The following is an 18,724-nucleotide window of genomic DNA, read 5'->3' on the forward strand; positions in this document are numbered from 1 at the left end:
TTAAAAAAAAAAAACTTAAAAAAAAATCTTGTGGGTTGAATTATGTCTCACAAAAAGATATGTTCAAGTCCTAATCCTGTGTCTTGTGAGTATGACTTTAGAAACAGGACCTTTGCAGATGTAACCAAGTTAAGACGAGGTTACACAGAATTAGGTGGGCCCTAATCCAGTGGCTGGTATCCTTATAATTAAATATATGAGAAATTTGGACATGAAGACATAGAGGAGAAGGCTATGTGGAAACAGAGTGATGCTTGAAGTGATGCAGCTGCAAGCCAAGGGATGCCAAGAACAGAATAGCTGGCAACCACTAGGAGCTAGAAAGAGACAAGAAAGGATTCTTCCCTAGACCCTTTGGAGGGAACATGACCTTTCCAACACCTTGATTTCAGACTTCTAGCTTCCAGAACTGGGGACGCTACGTTTGTGTTGTTTTGAGCCTCCAAGTTGGTGCTAGTTTTCAAGGCAGCCTTTGGAAACAAATGGACCCGAACTGGCCAATCCAGGGTAGGTAAGTACTGGTTAGAGAGAAGACAGGTCATGAAAAGGAAGACAGAATGTTGGGCAAAGAAGCAAGCATTAGGTAACTGAAATACTTCTGAAGGTAGAGGGAAGCCAAATTGGGGAGCACAGAGAGAAACCATAGGGGAATCGCTCTAAAAACAAGTTTGAAAAATATCTTTAATTTTTATCCCCCATTTTTATCAAACCAAGTTTAATTTCTCTTTGAGAATGAACTGTATGACATTTAATTTGTACACAGGCTATTGCAGACATACGGTGATAACTAAGAGTTGGAGATTTTTCCAAATGTTTTATAAATATGAATTCATTGAATCCTTATGTAAGGTCTAGGAGAAGGTACCATTGTTATCCCCTCTAACTGCTGAAGAAAAGAAGGAATAGAGAGAAACATTAACTTGCCAACATCACACAGCTATTCAGTTGCAGAGCCAGGTAGTTTGGTTCCAAAGCCTGTTCTCTTAAATGTTGCATCCTGCTGCTTCTGTGAGAATTATTTTAAAATGCCAAAATGTATAATAAGAATTTATCAAATGAATTATGGGTCTATTTTGAGAGATGGAACGAGACTGAGGTAGATTTCCGAAGGAAAATGGAGACTTTATTTGCATGCTATTTTTTTTTTTTAATTTGAGAGAGAGACAGAGAGAGCATTCGTGGGGGGAGGGGCAGAGGGAGAGGGACAAGCAGCCTCCCTGCAAGCAGGGCTTGATCCCAGGACCCTGAGATCATGATTTGAGCTTAACCAACTGAACCACCCAGGCACCCCTGCATTCTATTTTTAACTTAAATTTTATTTCCACTTACTCATTTTCAAACAGTAAGGATATATGCATAGATGTTAACATATGGTAGAAACTAGGGGTGAATTCCTCTCTTTTTTTTTTTCAAAAATGACTACTATGGACAGGTCAGGTAAGATTTGCAAATCCTATCCTTTCAAGATATTCAACCTATATAGTCCTATTCCATAATTTTATTTTAATATTTATATGCTTTATCACTTTGACTTATTGTATTAATTATATAGGCTAAGTGCTATAAATGTATCCAAACATGTAATGGCTCAGTACAATAAAAAGATTATTTACTGCTCTAGTCAGAGAGCAAGGTTAGTGTTCCGGTCATTCTTTCACAATGGTTCAGGGACACGGGCTTGTTTCATCTAATGGCTCCACCACCCCATAGGGCCTCCAGGCTCTCTGTATTGATCCAGGTAGGGAGTTAGGGGAGAATAGGGCATAAAAGAGTCATCCATCACTTTGGTCCACATTCTATTCACCAGAATTCATTCACATGGCCACACTTGACTATAAGGGAGGCTGGTGGCCATAGGCCAGGAAGAAGAAAGAAAAGATTTTGAATAGTCAGAGCTTTCTGCCATATTTATTCTTTCATGAGTACAATGACATTTGAATAATGAAAGCAGACATATATGAATACCAAAAAAATTTACCAAATATAAGAAAATCTAGTTGATTAATACCAAACACACATAAATTAATTGACTGGAACACAAAAGGGAAGATAACATTATATTTTTGAAGTTACTGTAATTTCCTTAATCAATAAATATCATTTAAATTAGGCATATCCATTGCATTAATAGCTTTTACTCTTCCCTTGGCCAATCATTTATTTTGTATGTTTTCAATTTGTTTTGATATTTTGATATTGTGCCTCTTACGGAGGCTAAAAGAAGAACCATGGCCCTGCCTCTGCCCTTCAGAATCTGGGCATCTTGACAAGAGGGGAGGGGTAAGCAGAGAACACAGAAATGCATATGTGGTGAAAGAAGACTCTGCAAGAGTAAATGATGGCCTTATTCCTTTTGCTCGATTGGGGAAAGAGGGCAGAAGAGATTTATGGAGTCTGAAAGGATGAGGTTTTCATGCATTACATTTTTATATAATTCTATTTGGACATAATTTTACATATTATGGAACTCTTAAAAAATGTTATGGAAGGAGAAGGAAATAATATAGTTGATGTCTTTTCACCTCCCACCTGACTGCAGGGTAGTTTCCTAACTTGCGGCGTCCATGGGAGCACGTTTTAAGACATGGTTGTCTGACATGATTACTACCATTCACTGAAGGCTCCCAATGAACCAGGCATTGTACTAAGCACTTCATACACATTATCTGACACTCGTTTTTAATCCTCATATAAACCTAATGATGCAGACATGATTCCTATTTTACAAATAAAACTGAAATATAAAAAGTTGGATTACCTTGCCCAAAGGCACACAACTAATAAGTGGCAAAGTCTGATTCAAGCCTGGAGCTTTCTGAATGTCAAAGTGATCTCATTTTTCTTAAATACTACATTATAAAAGAGTTCATAGTGGTAATAGCTACCATTTATTGAGTGTTTATTATGTGCTAGTCACTGTGATAGAGAGATTACTGTAAAATGGAAAATACGTTATGACTACCTCAGAAAATTGTCAAGAGGACTAAAGAAATTGATGTTCAGACAATTCTTAGAGTGGTGCCTAGCATGTAGTAAGCACTATGTACAGGATGTTAATTTCCTTATTTAAAAAATATTACTATTGCTATTTAAATTGCTAGAAATCTGGTCCTGTTAACACCCTGCTTAAAATTCTTAACAGCTTCCTGGCCTTAGTGTGTAATGTTATCTCTTCTCTATGTGGAAGGGAGCTTCTGATCTGGGAGCCAGTTTAAAACACTTATCTTTACACAGGTATAATAATAAAGATATTTGTAAAAACTTTATAATGTAAGATCTTACAATTAGTTTTCCCATAGTTCAATTTTTTTTAAAGAATTTTTTTTTTATTTATTCATTTGAGACAGAGAGATACAGAGAGAGAGAGAGAGTAGGAGCAGTAGGGAGAGGCAGAGGGAGAGGGAGAAGCAGACTCCCGCTGAGCAGGGAGCCTGATGCGGGGCTTGATCCCAGGACCTGGAGATCATGACCTGAGCCGAAGGCAGACGCTTAACGACTGAGCCACCCAGGCGCCCCTCCCACAGTTCAATTTTTAAAATTTCAGTAATTTATTTTATTATTTTTTAAGATTTTATTTATTTGAGACAGAGGAGAGAGCAAGCATGAGCAGGGGAAGGGGGAGAAAGAGAGGAAGACTCCCTCCTGAGCAGGGAGACTGACACAGGGGTTTGATCCCCAGACCCTGAGATCATGACCTGAGCTGAAGGCAGATTTTTAACTGACTGAACCACCCTGGCACCCCAAGTAAGATAAATTTTGAATGGCTTTATATAAACTGTGCTATAAGTTAATACTTCATTAAGAAGTAATACTTTATTAACATGTGTGTATTTAATTATTAATTTATTCTGTATACAAGATATATTCTATAACTCTAATGACAATATATACACATATACTCAGAGCAAGCATATATGTTTATGTATGTATACACAAAAAACTATTAAAATTAACTGAGAGTAGCTCACAAATTGAACACAATCATCTAAATCAAGTAAAAGAAAAATATTTCATAACACGGGGTTTGATTCAGTCATTTAGTTACTCAAATATTTATGGAGTCTCCTAGTTCCCAAATGTGAATATGGTCTATACTGGGAAATAAGTAAAAATTAATCAAAAAGTCAGGATATGTGCCCTGCTGTCAGAGTTCACATTCTAAAGCAAGTTAACACAGGAGCATATAATTGAGTTCTTATTAAAATAAAAGTTTCAATTTTTATCTCAAAATTTGACTCCTTTTACAGCATACTGGGAGAAGTTTATATTAACTTTAAAAGAAATTGTGCCCTCAGATCAGTTATTGGTAATATAGAGAACGAGAAAGATTGTATCCCTTGTGGTCTATAGCTGAAAAATGATATGCAAAAATACAGAGAAAAAGGACTCACTAGGTCTGAGGTATTGGTCAGAGTCCAAGAAAATGAGACACTTTATATCAACTGATTATGTTTCTAAAAATAAATTAACGTGGCAATAAGTTACTGGACTCCAACACATTTTTTAAAGTCTTGGGTAAGGTTATTAATAGGCAGAAAAAGGAGATTAACAATGATTTTTGTGTCTTTCTCTACTGTGTGGTTTTGAGCACTTGACCTCTTAGCTTTCTTATCAAGAATTGGGAAATAAAAGTATTTTGTTATCTCTCTCCCAATCTTCTGGACTGGATATACAATAAGGACTAATTCCCTAATGGTCTGAGTCAAATCTTGTTTCATAAAATAGCACTTATCTGAAAGTAACCTCCTCTCTTCCCCCAAGATAGTGGAGATAGGCAAGAAATTATCTTCGTGAAGTAATATATAAATTTCAAGTATTTAAATAGCCTTAAACTTTCCAGTGTCCAAATTCATAATAATTAATTTTCAAGGAGAAAGTTTCTTTGGATGGATATAATATAGGAAAATAGAAGCCTGCTTCTTTTGTGCTCTAATTTCCATTGTTCAAATCAATTGACCAGTTATGTTACCCACTCTCTGTAACTCTATATTTAATCCTTCTTCTAGGATTATAAAATAAACATTTAGATTAGAATATCACTTGAAAAATTCATCATTACACCATTAAGTTGGAGATAATTTTTTTAAAATTTATCAAAAACTGTTAAGAGAAATATTAACATTCCTTCAGCAAAAATTTTTCATGGTTCATGTCGAACACACGGAGTTGAGCACTGCAAGAACAAAAGCATCCTCATCCTGTAACCCAACAGGATCCATGGCTATTGGAGAAGATGGACAAAGGCCCAAATTATTGCGGTGTGTGTAACAAACACAAGGGGGTATTTAGCAGTACAGTGGTAACTCAGAAAGGAGAACGTTTCCCTGGGCAAGTTTTCAGGATAGAAGGGTGGAGGTTATTTACAGGAAAGGTTTAGAAGAGGAGGGGATGCTGGAGCCAGTCACTGAAGTATAAGAATTTAGACAAACTAAAGGGGTCCCCAGTAATCCTTTCAAAGGAAAGGGCTTACCCCAAGGCCTGGAGGCCTGCACCAGCAGCATACTTTACAACAGAGCTATGTTGTAGAACACTGGGTATGAGGGTAGAGGGTGAAGGGCAAGACTCTGTGCAGGTAGGCATGGCCTAAACTCAGAAAAACACTTGCTAAGAATTTGGGGCTATATTCAGTGGGTAAAAAAATGACCATCATCAGATTTATGTAGTGGAGAAATCTGATTAGATTTGAATTTCAAAACAGGTTTGGAAAGATAAGGAAAATTAGCTAAGATCCCGGTAGACCGGGCAGAACACTACAAGACATGAAGAACCAACCAAAGCAGAATCAAGGAGAAAGTGGGGTAGGTTATATTTCAGAAATATTTAGGGGTTAAAAATCAGGGATGTGGGGAGAGAAAGGAAAGTGGTTAAGATTAAACGAGATTAGGCATGAATTGAAAATTGTATCAACTGGATAATGGCTACATGTGGATCTTTATATTATTATTATTTTTTTTACTCTTGTGTGTTTGGATTTTTTATAATAAAATAATTTTTAAAATATCAGTGGGGATTACAGACTAACTGGATATGAGTTAGTTGGAGAGGGAGAAGGCAGGGATGACTCCCAGGTTCCCACTGGGAGGAATTTGGCTGATAAATTGATCCACTTACCAGGACAGGGAGAAGCAGAAGAGGAGCTTCCTTTCGGGCTAAGGAGGGAGTTTGCTTTTGAACAAGGAAAGATTGAGGTGCCTTTAGGATATTAAGATAGTATTAACAATTGGACAGTCAATCATATACCCGTAAATTATTTAATCACGAGGTAACACTCAAGGCTCCCTCCTCTTCCAGAGGATTCATCAGAATCAAGAGCCTGGCATTTACTCAGCTCTAGTGCAAGGAGCAAGCTTGCTGTCTTTCTTTACACTTATCTCTAGGTGGACCCTGTCTCCTGACTCCATCTACTTTGATCTCAGTAGTTTTAATGAATGTGGTTGTGGATTATTGCACATTCCTTGCGTTGTTGTTGCTGTTGTTGTTGTTCTTCCTATGTTTTTACTTAGGTTTGGCTCTTCCGACCAACTGAGTAATACAGTCCAGAGGTTAGGATGTGAGAGTCGAGAACAGGTACCAAGAAAGCCCCTTAGCTTATTTTCGTTCCCAATGTTGGCCAGAAAAATCTTTGGGGTTCCACATGGTTCAGTCCAGCTTACCAGAAGACCACACAGGAGTGTAAGTAATAAACAGATGTAAATGCTAGAAGCATCCTCTCTCAACATACTTTTGGGCAACTTGTTCCTGTGGTTGGTGGTTAGCTACTCATTTTGTTATTGTGGGCTTATATAAAAAACTGTATCAGTGTGATTTATACCTAATAATCTGAAAGAAGAGAGAAAACATTTCTCAGACATTCTGCTAGATGGCTCATTTTATTTAATTGTTACAATAACACAATGATTGGTATTATCTCTAGTTTACTTATGACAAAACGAAACCTCAGATGGGCTAAATCATGCATTTTAGAGAGAAAATCTATTGTACACAGTTTCTGTACTTAAGACTAGCTGGCTCTACCTTATATCTCTGCATTGTAGAGTGAGGTGTACTTGGTCATAAAGTGGTCTTCTAAACAAGGCTCAATTAATGGGCATCTAATTCTCTAAATTCAAGAGTAATATCAACTACCCAAGTAATGACACGTTTTTTGCAACAAACCATATAATTATATGACTTTCAGTATAATAAAGTAGAATTTTATAAGTTTTTTGTGGTTTTATAAGACACTGGCATTCCAGAAGCTGAATACAATATTTGAGTTTGTGTTCCATTTTTGTTAATCCATTGACCTCAGTCAGGGAAAAATAATTAAAAAAGAGAAAATATTATCCTCTCTTTTCCAAGCCCTTGAGATATTATTGGAGGGGCTCAAATGGATTATAACAACTTGAAAGCCACAGAACCTTAACAGCAGCATCGGTTCTACACACATTCTCCCTCTGGACATGATTGCCAGTATTGCTCCGTAAATTTGAACACTAAAATGACTATAACTATTATGTGACTCCTTGTGAAACAGGCCCTCTATGTCAAAGGTAGAGCAATGCCAAAGCTTTATTTTTATTTTTTTTTCTTCTATTTTTCTCCCCAAGGCAGCCTGCTGGGCTCATTTGTTTCCAGTAGCATGGGCAATTCCCTTCTCATGCCCAACGCTCTAATGAACTTAGAAAAATCATCATTATTAGCCTCCTCAATTATGGACTTTCTGCGGTTTGTACTTTTCTTGGGAATGTTAAGGTAAACATATAGATAAGGGGGAAAAGAGGTCAGGAGAAGGGAAAGATAAAAGAACTACAATGGAATTAGAATGGGTTCAGCCAGCCAAGAAAAGAACTGGAGTTATTGTTTCCACACTGAAATGATGTCATTACATCCTCTATCTAAGACAAGGAAAAGAAAGAGTTACATTTTTCTTCCGCTCTAGGAATTTCTTCAGCACCTGAATCTTTAAGTGCAGGCCAGAATATGATACACACATAACCCACCCTTCCACATACACAGACTCACATTTGCAGAATTATTAGGAAGACAGATAAAAAATAAGTAAATCCAGTATTGAAGATATTTTTCCATTGTTGATTATACCACACAGTATAAACTCATGTTTCCCATGACCACTGATTTAATAAGTCCAATTTAGTACAGAAAAGTCAGATATATTAAATGCAAAATGTCAGAATTATCATGGTAAGAAAAGTTGGATTACACAAGAATCATGTTTTTCCACTGGGTATTCATTATTTTAAAGAATTTCTTCAGTGAAAATGTGTTTTTTAAACTGTTTGAAACAATAAATATCATTTCAAGTTTTTTGAAAGGAAAAGTGTGCCTTTGATTATGGATCAGATTTTTCTAAGGATATATATATATGCCCCCCCTTACCCCTGCCCAATGTATAGAATGGTCTCTGGCTGTTTTTGCATTTATTTATTTTCTGAAGGAAATGTAACACTTAAGAAGATGTTCCCATTTTATGTTATGATCATTTTTTGGTCCTCTCTTTGTCAGAACTATTAAAACACATTTTAGAGCAAACAACAAAACTAAGTATAAGTAGAGTAGGCAAAAAAGAAAACAAGCCATCTTATTTCTCTAGACACTGGAAGCCACTTCTCTTGCTCATTGGCTGCAGAAGATAGGATAAAAATCCTCATACATGTATTTCAAATTATGAATCAATGACTCTAATTTTTTTTTCATTCTGTTGTATCTATTAACTATAATAGTAAAGATGAATAACACTCTTATAGTCTTTCTGGTACTTCAATGATGGTTATAAAATAGGTTTTGAGAAACTAGTTTTATTGATTTTTGTTTCTAATCATTAAAGCAATACATATTCAAGGGGAAAATCAAATCAATGATAGAGAGAAAAATCTTACCAGCTCTCAGTTACCAAAAAAAGTTGCCAGTTAACAAAGGAAAAATGATTAGAATAGTATCAGATTCTCACTAACATAACTGAGGGGCAATGGGATAGCATGTGTGAGTCACTGGGATAAAATAACTGATCCTATAGTTCTCTAACCAGCTAAAGAAATCTTTCACATTTGTAGAAATGCATGGATTCAGAGAGTAGGTCACCCACCCATGTACTCTGTGTGTGGTAAACATTCAAGATAGTGTTTTAATCAAATAATAATGTAATTTAGTAGACAGGCCTCAACACAGAGGAAGATTAGATTGAGGTGCAATAATGGTAGATATGAGCAACCCTACAATATATAAATTCAAATGAATGATGATTGTAGGATTAGGAATGTGCAAAATAAGAGATAATTGGGATTCTTACATTTACTGAGAGGAAAAACTAATAGTAGGGACGTAGTTGAGTTCATAGAGTTGATATCACTTTTGTCAAGGTGAAAATAGGGTACAGTGGGCAAGCAAAGCACATTGCAGAAAGGAAGTGTTGTTACCTAATTTTAGTAAAGTGTAAAAATATGGATTTGATTCTGAGTACCAGGAATAGGTGTTGGGGAGCAAGAATTTCCTATCCCATTCAAGGGCTTTCTAGCTGGATTAAGAATCAGATTGACATGAGGCAGATGAACAGGAGAAAATCAAATTTAATAGTGTATGTATGGGGGAATCCACCCAGACATGGAAATGCCAAAGACAGTCAGGCAAAATGAGGTATTTATGTCATTCTGAACTAAGGAGAAAGAGGTTAGGGTCTGGGACTTCACAGGGAAAGAACGCAATTCACAGGATGATGAAAAAGAGTAAATTTTTTGTTTGTTTGCTTTTAGATTTCAAGTTTTTATTTAAATTATAGTTAGTTAACATATATGGTAAAATTGGTTTCAGATGTAGAATTTAGTGATTCATCACTTTCCTATACTACACAGTGCTCATCACAACAAGGGTAAATGCTTGATAAATGTTTGTTGGGCCACTCAGAATCAGTGGGTCATAGAGGACTTTGAACAGGCCTTGCTAGATTCTTTCCTGTCTACTATACCTAGTTTGTAGTATAACATAGTTATCTTGGGTAACAGCTCTCTTCCTAGAGCATGTCCTTTATCTAAATTCTTTTTAGGAATTTAAGGGGGAGGTAAAGAGTTTTTCCTGAATCTACTTGGTTTTGATTGCTTTTTAACTCAAAAGAATCTTCATGCTAAAGTGGCCCCATCTTGGGGTGTTCTGCCCTTGGCCCCTTCATAGGAAATGAACTGAAAATTCACAACTGAATTTTCAAAAAAACAAAGAGGGGTGACTAGTAAATTGCAAAGTTAAAATTAAGAGGAAATAAATGAAACTATAACTAAGTAAAATAAAATACCTAACATGAAATAATTTTGCTGGGATAAAAATATTTTTCAAATTTACCAACTGTTACACTAAATGCAAAAAACCTATATTTCCCATTATAAGACACATTTTATTAGATTAGATTACAGATGAAATTCAGCTATATTTTGTTAATAATAAATGTACCTAAAGTTTAAAGCAAACTTGAAAATAAATCAATGAACCAAGAAAATAGGGATGACACATTTACTATCAAAGTATATACTTATATCACTGGCAGCCTGATTTAACAATTAATGAGACCTTGTTTCTTTGATTTTAAAATGCCATTAATTTTATGACACTTGAGCAATGTGATAAAATGTTTAAAAAAAAAAAAACCCTATATCCAATCTACACTTACTAAAAGTTTAAACATTTATCCATACGACTACATAGTACTCTCTTTACTGTATCATAAAATTGACTCTAATCATCTTTCACATTCCATTCTAATATTATTTGGGATTACCTCTGTCACCCAACTGTACATAGTATAATGATGATATGCTGCCTTCCATAACTTGTGACTACAACTTTTACCTCCATATTTACTACATTTGGGTGTGAGAGATGGTGTTGAAATGCAAAAACTATTAATTTTGTCTGTATTTTTTTTTTAATTAAACTAGGATTTTGCTTGTCCCATGTCTGAGTGATATTCTTCCCGATGACTGTGTTAATTTCTGAGAAAGAAATGGCAAAAAACACAACTTATTTCTCTATCAGTCAATAGGTGCATCTTGATATCAGACTGATTAATATTAAAAAATAGAATTTAAATGTTCAAATCTATGTTATATTTTAATTTTTGGTAGGGCAAGAGCCTAACACTCATTTTTCAAATCCTTTAATTGTAGTACTGGGTCCAGCGAGCAAAGCATGGGCAGGATTTCAGGCTATCTGCAATCAACATTTAATGCATCCTTAATACGCCTCAGTTAGCAGCCCTTTGTCCTTAGAGATTACATTCACTCTCTGTATTCAACTATTACCCCTGGGGACACTCCTAGGTTTTTTTTTTTTCCTACATCTTGATCTCTCTCTGCATTTTAATTCAATAGCTACTAGATATTCCTACTTATCTCCTTCAACAATTCCCTAAATTAACTATGGAAACTTTTAATTTATTATCTTCCTCTTCAAAGATGACAGCCATTTTGCCTCCCTCAAGTTCTTTTTATCCACACCATTATTTTGTGAGTCCTTGTGCAGACCCGTGTTGAAGACATCTTTGATTCCTTTCTCTCCCTGTCTTCTCCATCCAAGCATAAACTTTATCTTGACAATGTCAGGATGACATTTTTTCTTTAGATATTTGCCATAAATCATATCATACATTCTTCAAAAATTATAGTGAACTGTCATTTATGTATTTTGTTTTATAACTAATATATATATGTATATATATGTCTGTGTAAATATAACATACATAGTTTTTATTCATTAAAAGAAAAAATACAGAAATTTAATTTCAATGATTTTTCCATCATTTTGGTGACATATCCTTTCAAATCTGTCAGATATCTCAAAATGTACAAGATAAAGTACAATAATGGTGAGAACATATTCAAAAATCTGTGGCTATATAAAGCTAATCAAATAAATTTTGATTAATACAAAATATAGTGCCAATTTGCTTGAGAAAAAATGGCCATGGAAGCTTACCTTTTCTTAAGTAAACTTGATATGCAAAAGTATGGTATACATAAAAACTTGTTTTCATATTTTATTATTATTAAAACAAGTTTCCCATATTTTATTATTATAAGTTGATGAACTCCCTACAGATACGTCCTTGATTTTAAACCGAGGTTATCAAGGAAAAGCACCATAAATTATTGATATTTGTATTTTCAGACATTTGTATGTATCTGCTACATAGTAGAAGCACAATAAATGCTTGTCCAATGAGGAGATCATAATACTGAGTCTTCTCATTTGCACCCAGATCTGAGTATGTCATACCATTTTTATCAACTTGGTATGCGGTTTGTTTGGTATGCTTGGTATGTTTATCACTTGGTATGTGGTTTGTAAGAGGAATAAATCATACTAGCAGTCAGAGTGCAACAGACTGTGCTGTTCAGTAAACTGCAACAGAGACTGTGCTGTTCCGTAGACAATTCATACTTCATATTTCCTTTGCCCCGACCCCACTTTGCTCCTTTGTGCACCTGTGTGCTCTTCCTACCTGTTCCCAAACTCCTCTGACCCTGCCTATTTAGGGGTATGTTCACTTCCAGAGGGCTGCCAAGATTCTCTTTCTCTGCCTTTTGAAGTGTCTTTAGTGAGACAGAAACCTCTAGTTGGATTTAGATATTTGAGATCTACTTTGGGACTGTGAAAAATAAATCTTGTATTCCTAGTTTTCATACTAGCAGGATTAAATATGACATTTGTTTATATTTTAAGATAAGTCTGCTTTTATCATAAAGCATGTCACAAAACTATTATTTTATCATTTATGTCTGGCTGGTCTCAAATTATCAGTCACTTGACTGTTTTATAGGATTTCTTAGTAAAAAAATAAAAATAAAGTTTATACATAATAAAATCATGGCCCCAAGAAATAATTAAAACATGTAAAGAAACACTGTTTTATGGGGCATATAATAAACATATGGACATTTCTTCAATTCTCAGAAGAGTTCATTGATTTATTTTATTTATTTATTTATTTATTTTTTAAAGATTTTATTTATTTATTTGAGAGAGAGAGAATGAGAGACAGAGAGCACGAGAGGGAAGAGGGCAGAGGGAGAAGCAGACCCCCTGCTGAGCAGGGAGCCCGATGTGGGACTCGATCCCGGGACTCCAGGATCATGACCTGAGCCAAAGGCAGTCGCTTAACCAACTGAGCCACCCAGGCGCCCAAGAGTTCATTGATTTAAAACTTGTTGCCATTCAAAAAAAGGTGTGAGTAATTTATAGCTCTTTAAATTGAAAATGATACGAGGTGTAATCAAATATCACGCTTCCAACCCTAAAATAATTGCCTTAAGGGTCAGTTAGAAATTGCTCTCCTCCATCAGTTTTGTAGCCTTATACCACTGGTTAGGTACACTGAGCAGTGTGAAGATGATTTAGCTAATAGTACAGACTCTGGGAAAATACCTGATGCCTTATTTTCTGGACCAGTGATCTGACCCAATATGGGATGGTAAAACTGATCATATAACTTGAGATACGAATACTTAAGAGCAAGGGAGGCTGATTCAAAAACTTTGTCCAACTTGAAAATGAATGTTCAAGATCAGAGTGATCCTGATATTACTGTATAATGTACATTCCCTTATCACTCTAGTGCTTTTTCTAGCTCAGAGTATGAAGTTACTGGATTTTTTTTTTATGTTTAATAACATCCCTTTATGACAAGCCACTGAAGTCTTAGAGGTATCTCATTTTTATTTCAGACACTATTTCCGATCAAAGTACAAAGCAGAAAAGATTGCAACAATAACCTTAGAATTAAGTTGTTTATATCCCCATATATGATGCAAAAGTAAGTGAAAACAGCAAGGACATTCTAGGCAGTTTGGATTAGGTTGCGTTCTTGCTATCTACTTAAAATGTTTTCATGTTTATGTTTCCCCAGTACTATTGTTAGCACTGTCATTTTAAAACCTAATAAAATTCTTCCATTTAAGTCCCTTTTCTTCTCTAAAATGTTTCATCAATCATAGTAAAACTGTGTTCTGTCATGGGGTAATTGCAAATTGGCAAGCCAAAAAGGACATCTACATGTCCTCATCCCCCTTATCTCTACACTGGGCAGGGATGACAGCCAATTTATTAGTTGAGATATTGTTAAACTCATCAAATAAAATACTGTTTTCTGCCTATGTGATGTTTTCTGTTACAGTATCAAAGTTGTTTCTTTCAAAGCCCATTTACAGATGGCTGTGACAGCAGTTAGTTATGCCTAATGACTTTGTTGTGCAGACTTACTGAAAGTGGGAACATCTTGGTTCTGGCTAAACGACTCATACTAGATATTTTGGGAGCAGAAGGACATGTAATCAGAGTAGAATTCTGCTTAATGGTGTGTTAAGAAATTTTACAAAGACTTTAAATAGGGAAGATAAGCCCCAGTCCTGGATTTATTTACAGCCAGTTGTATTATTTCAGACAAGTCACACAGTTCTATTTGGTGTCTCTGTTTTCTCACCTACGACGTGGTGATATTAATACTGTATTTTCTAAATTTCTGTAGAAGCGTTTTCAGCAATAAATGAGATAGTGAATGCAAATGGACTTAAATAAGTGAAACTGTGAAGCTATTTTATTCCTATTTTAATCTTTAAAAATAGGAATTTGCCTAAGTCATAATATAAAAACATAATTGAGGCTTATGATTACTTAGTCCAGAGTTCTGATAAAATCTAAGTATATATTTTGGGAGATTCCTTTTTTTAATGTAAAAGCTAAAATTGTTGTATTTTTTAAAATCTTTATAATCATCACTCTTAAATATGACTCAAAAAAACCATAATCTGTATAATACTTTGTTCTGAGAATAAAATTTAAGTGAAAAATTAACTGATGATTCACTTTTAGCTGCACTAGAAAAGGAATACTCCTTTGAAGCCCTCACTCCTTGTACTTGCTTGTTTATAGCAGGCAAACCCTGCAGGCGAACATACAAATAGAAATAATATAAAGCAACACCATTTCAGTTTTTATAGTACTCCTAGAGATACCCAAACAATAGTGTGTTAATTTAAGGGAAAAAATGGAGCATTTCCTGGTCTCACATCCCAACAGTTTTGTAGCAAACAATAAAATAATCTACTAAGAGAAGTGTAACTAGAATCTTCTTTTAAATAACTCACTCCAAAGACCAATAGATGGAAAGAACAAGAGATTATAAGTATTAAAACTACTGGGCCCATTTACATCTCCCTCTTAAAATAAGAAAGTAATTGCTAACACTGATTGAGCATTTATTATGTGCTAGGCAGTTGCATTACTGTGTCACTTAAATATTAAAACAAATCTTTGAAATAATATTGCCCCCATTTGAGAGATGAAAACCCTGAAGGCAGAGAGACACAAGGCAGCATACAGCAGGACACAGCATCCAAGTGTCAGAGCTGGGTTTTAAATCTGACAGCTGAGCTGACACTGTAAAATATTAGGAAAGTCTTACATTATCTCCAATGAACATGGAGCCGCCAAAACAACTATTGTCCAATGAGAAAGGAAAGTTTATTTCAGTCTGACAGTGATGACAGCACAGGAAAAAAAAAAAAAAGAGCTGTTATTTGGAATCTTGGTTGAAGAGAGCCATCATGAAACTGGGAAAAACACAGACTGAATAGTCATATAGAACAAAGTCTGAATCTTACATGACACATCCAAATTTTAATTCCCCCATCAGCAAAATGGAATTAAGGATGTCCCCTGTACGGTTATTTTGGAGATTAAAAATCCATTAAAGAGGAGAGGGAGGGATGAATAGGCAGAACAAAGAGGATTTCTAGGGCAGTATAAATGGTCTGTATGATACTGTAATGGTGGATGTTTTTCATTACACATTTTTTCCTAACCTGTAGAATGTACGCCAAGAGTGAACCCTAATGTAAACTGTGGACTCTGGGCGATAATGTGTCCACTTAGGTTCAGCAATTGTAACCAATGTACACTCTGGTGGGAGTGTTGTTGATAGTGGGGTGGCTGTGCAAGTGTGGGCTTAGGGGGTGTAGGGACATTTCTGTACCTTCCTCTCAATTCACTGTGAACCTAATATTGTTTTATTTAATTAATTAATTTATTTATTTTTATTTTTTAAGATTTTATTTATTTATTTGACAGAGAGAGAATGAGAGAGAGTGAGCACATGAGAGTGGGGAGGGTCAGAGGGAGAAGCAGACTCCCTGCCGAGCAGGGAGCCCGATGCGGGACTCGATCCAGGGACTCCAGGATCATGACCTGAGCCGAAGGCAGTCGCTTAACCAACTGAGCCACCAAGGTGCCCCTGAACCTAATATTGTTTTAAAAAATAAAGACACAAAGGAAAAAAAAAACATGTTAAATATATCCAGGTCGTACTCGGCACACTGGAGGTGTTATACAAATATGAATGATAAAGCATGCTGACTTTTGAATAAATATGTAGGAAAGTAAACAATTATTTTTAACCCACTGCTTACGTTGTAGGATCCTACCTCCACTCTGTAAAGCCCGTTTTTATCACCATACTGCCTCGTCATGATGAAAAAGTCTGAATTCTCTATCAGTATGAATTTTTAGATCTAATATTTATGGTCAAGTCTTCATTAAGACAGTAAATAAAAACTTATTAATTACCACCTAATTCTACAAATAGAATTAATCGATTTCACTATAAATCTTGTTGACCTATAAATTTTCTAGCCTAGCGTATTATAACAAATGGAAATTACAAATATGTTAAAAAGAATAAAATCCAAAACATGAGGAATTTACATTAAAAAAAGTTTCACTCCCATAGCAAAGCTTTATCACTAGGGACTGTATCCATTCATCACCAGTACACTGATAGGAATTTGTTAAATTAGAAAGGGAACACGTTGGAAATAAAATGTATTATTTGACAGAGGAGGAGAAAGGCATTGGCTATTTGGTTTTACAAATGTACTTGCTACTGCCAAAACTTTCTCAAATTCTACACAACAGTTCTGTTTTCTAATTAATTTCTCAAATTGTAAGACCTTTCACATAGTTTCATGGCCAGAATACATCTGCACATGTTTCCCCTCAAATGTTTTTTGTACCGCAGTGATACTCCATCTGTTGTTGCCGTCTTGCCGGTTCGGCACCAAAAGTGTGGGAAGTCTGGCTGAGAAATAAGCTTGCCAGTGGACCCCGCTCCCACCAGGTGTGGGCCTCGCAGCTCTGAACATCACTGAATTCAGTCGCAAAGCACATATTTCTGTGGTTTTAAAGGAAGCCAGACAGGTGGCACCCTTAGGTTGTTAGCATTTGAGTTTTCTCTCAAATATCAAGTTTTCCCCACTTTACTCCAGATTTAGTCTTCTTCTTTTTCTCTTTTTTTTCCTTTGAGCTAGTTTCCGAGCATTTTGAAAAACAGGTTCTTAGTTTTGGTTCAGACTTTAAGAGTTAAACCAAGAACTCCTTTTATCATCCGATTTATATCTTTTTAAAGTGAGTTTAGTTTTGCTCCATGTAATGGAGTAAATATCCAGTGACTCCTTTTCATATTTGCATAAGCATTATACATAAGTTGTAGATAGAGAGATTACCTTCATTAACAAGGAAATGAAGGATTCGGAGCGACTGTTCTGCTTATAATGAAAAATATTATTTAAAAACCCTTCTCATAAACATAAATGATTTTAAAAGATATTCATATGGTTATACTTCAAGTTTCAAATAAGCGATATTTTTTGAGCAAGTACAATATATTGAAAGATACAATTTGAATAAAATGTAACACATATCAGTTTCTCCTAAGTGATGTGGGGCGTAGCATACATGAAAACAGTTCGGTGTCAAGAGAAGTAAGAAGGAAGTCTATTTATACAATGTTAACTTAAACACATAAAACACATTTTTCAATGAATTTTGCCACCTAAAATCTTTATGATGAATTGACCTCTTTGTTACCCTTCTCCACTCGTAAACTGTGCCAAAATATCCATTACTGGTAAAGGGTTTTTGTTTTATGCTATTTTTTCACATATGTTCATATTCTATAATTTTCCTTTTCAATAACTCTAAGAAGAGTTTTGACTAATTTAACAAACAAATTAAGATTAGGGCAACTGACAAAATCTTTGGTTATTCATGAGTTTTAATGTTGATTTCATTATTGAACTGTTGAGACTGTATTGACAATAATTTTTGAAGAAAAATATACACTTTTATCTTTGCTTAATCAGTGTACTTAACACACACACACACACACACACACACACACACACCTCTCTTTCAAACACTCCTTACTAGCATGCAAAACCACAGACCTCCCCTCCCTGTGATTCTACCTGTGCTATTATTCTCTCAAATATACATACACACACACAAGTATCTTTATTATATGCCAGTTCATTGTTCCTAAAAAAGTCTTCTACTTGATTTCTACTTTTGGAGTAACTACTCTGATTTTAAGTTATTATTTAACAATTACCTATAAAATTGGGGAGGAAATCACAACCTTGTATTATGTTTTCTTGTGGAAATGGGTGAATTTTAGTATTATGATTTATTTTCTACTTTTTCAGGTATTTATTGGTTACTCAATTATGCCATTTGGTGTCTCTTTTATGGTGTCTCTTTTAAAAATATGACTCCAAAATTTTAGGACGTAAAAATAATAATAATAATAATGAGAAGAATGGAAATACATCCATGATGCTTTCACTTCTATACAATATTATACCCAGGGAAACAGTATTATTGTATTAGTTTCCTTTTGCCGCTACAACAA

The 18,724-nt window shown here is 35.1% G+C and overlaps 1 protein-coding gene across 2 annotated transcripts in view; it reads right to left on the reverse strand.

Moving 5' to 3' along the window:
- ADGRL4 (adhesion G protein-coupled receptor L4) overlaps nucleotides 1-18,724 on the reverse strand; it is a 109,185-nt gene that overhangs the window by 52,729 nt on the left and 37,732 nt on the right. The window lies entirely within an intron of this gene.

This window comes from Neomonachus schauinslandi, chromosome 4, assembly GCF_002201575.2.
Source record: "Neomonachus schauinslandi chromosome 4, ASM220157v2, whole genome shotgun sequence".
In the NCBI taxonomy this organism is placed as follows: Eukaryota; Metazoa; Chordata; class Mammalia; order Carnivora; family Phocidae; genus Neomonachus; species Neomonachus schauinslandi.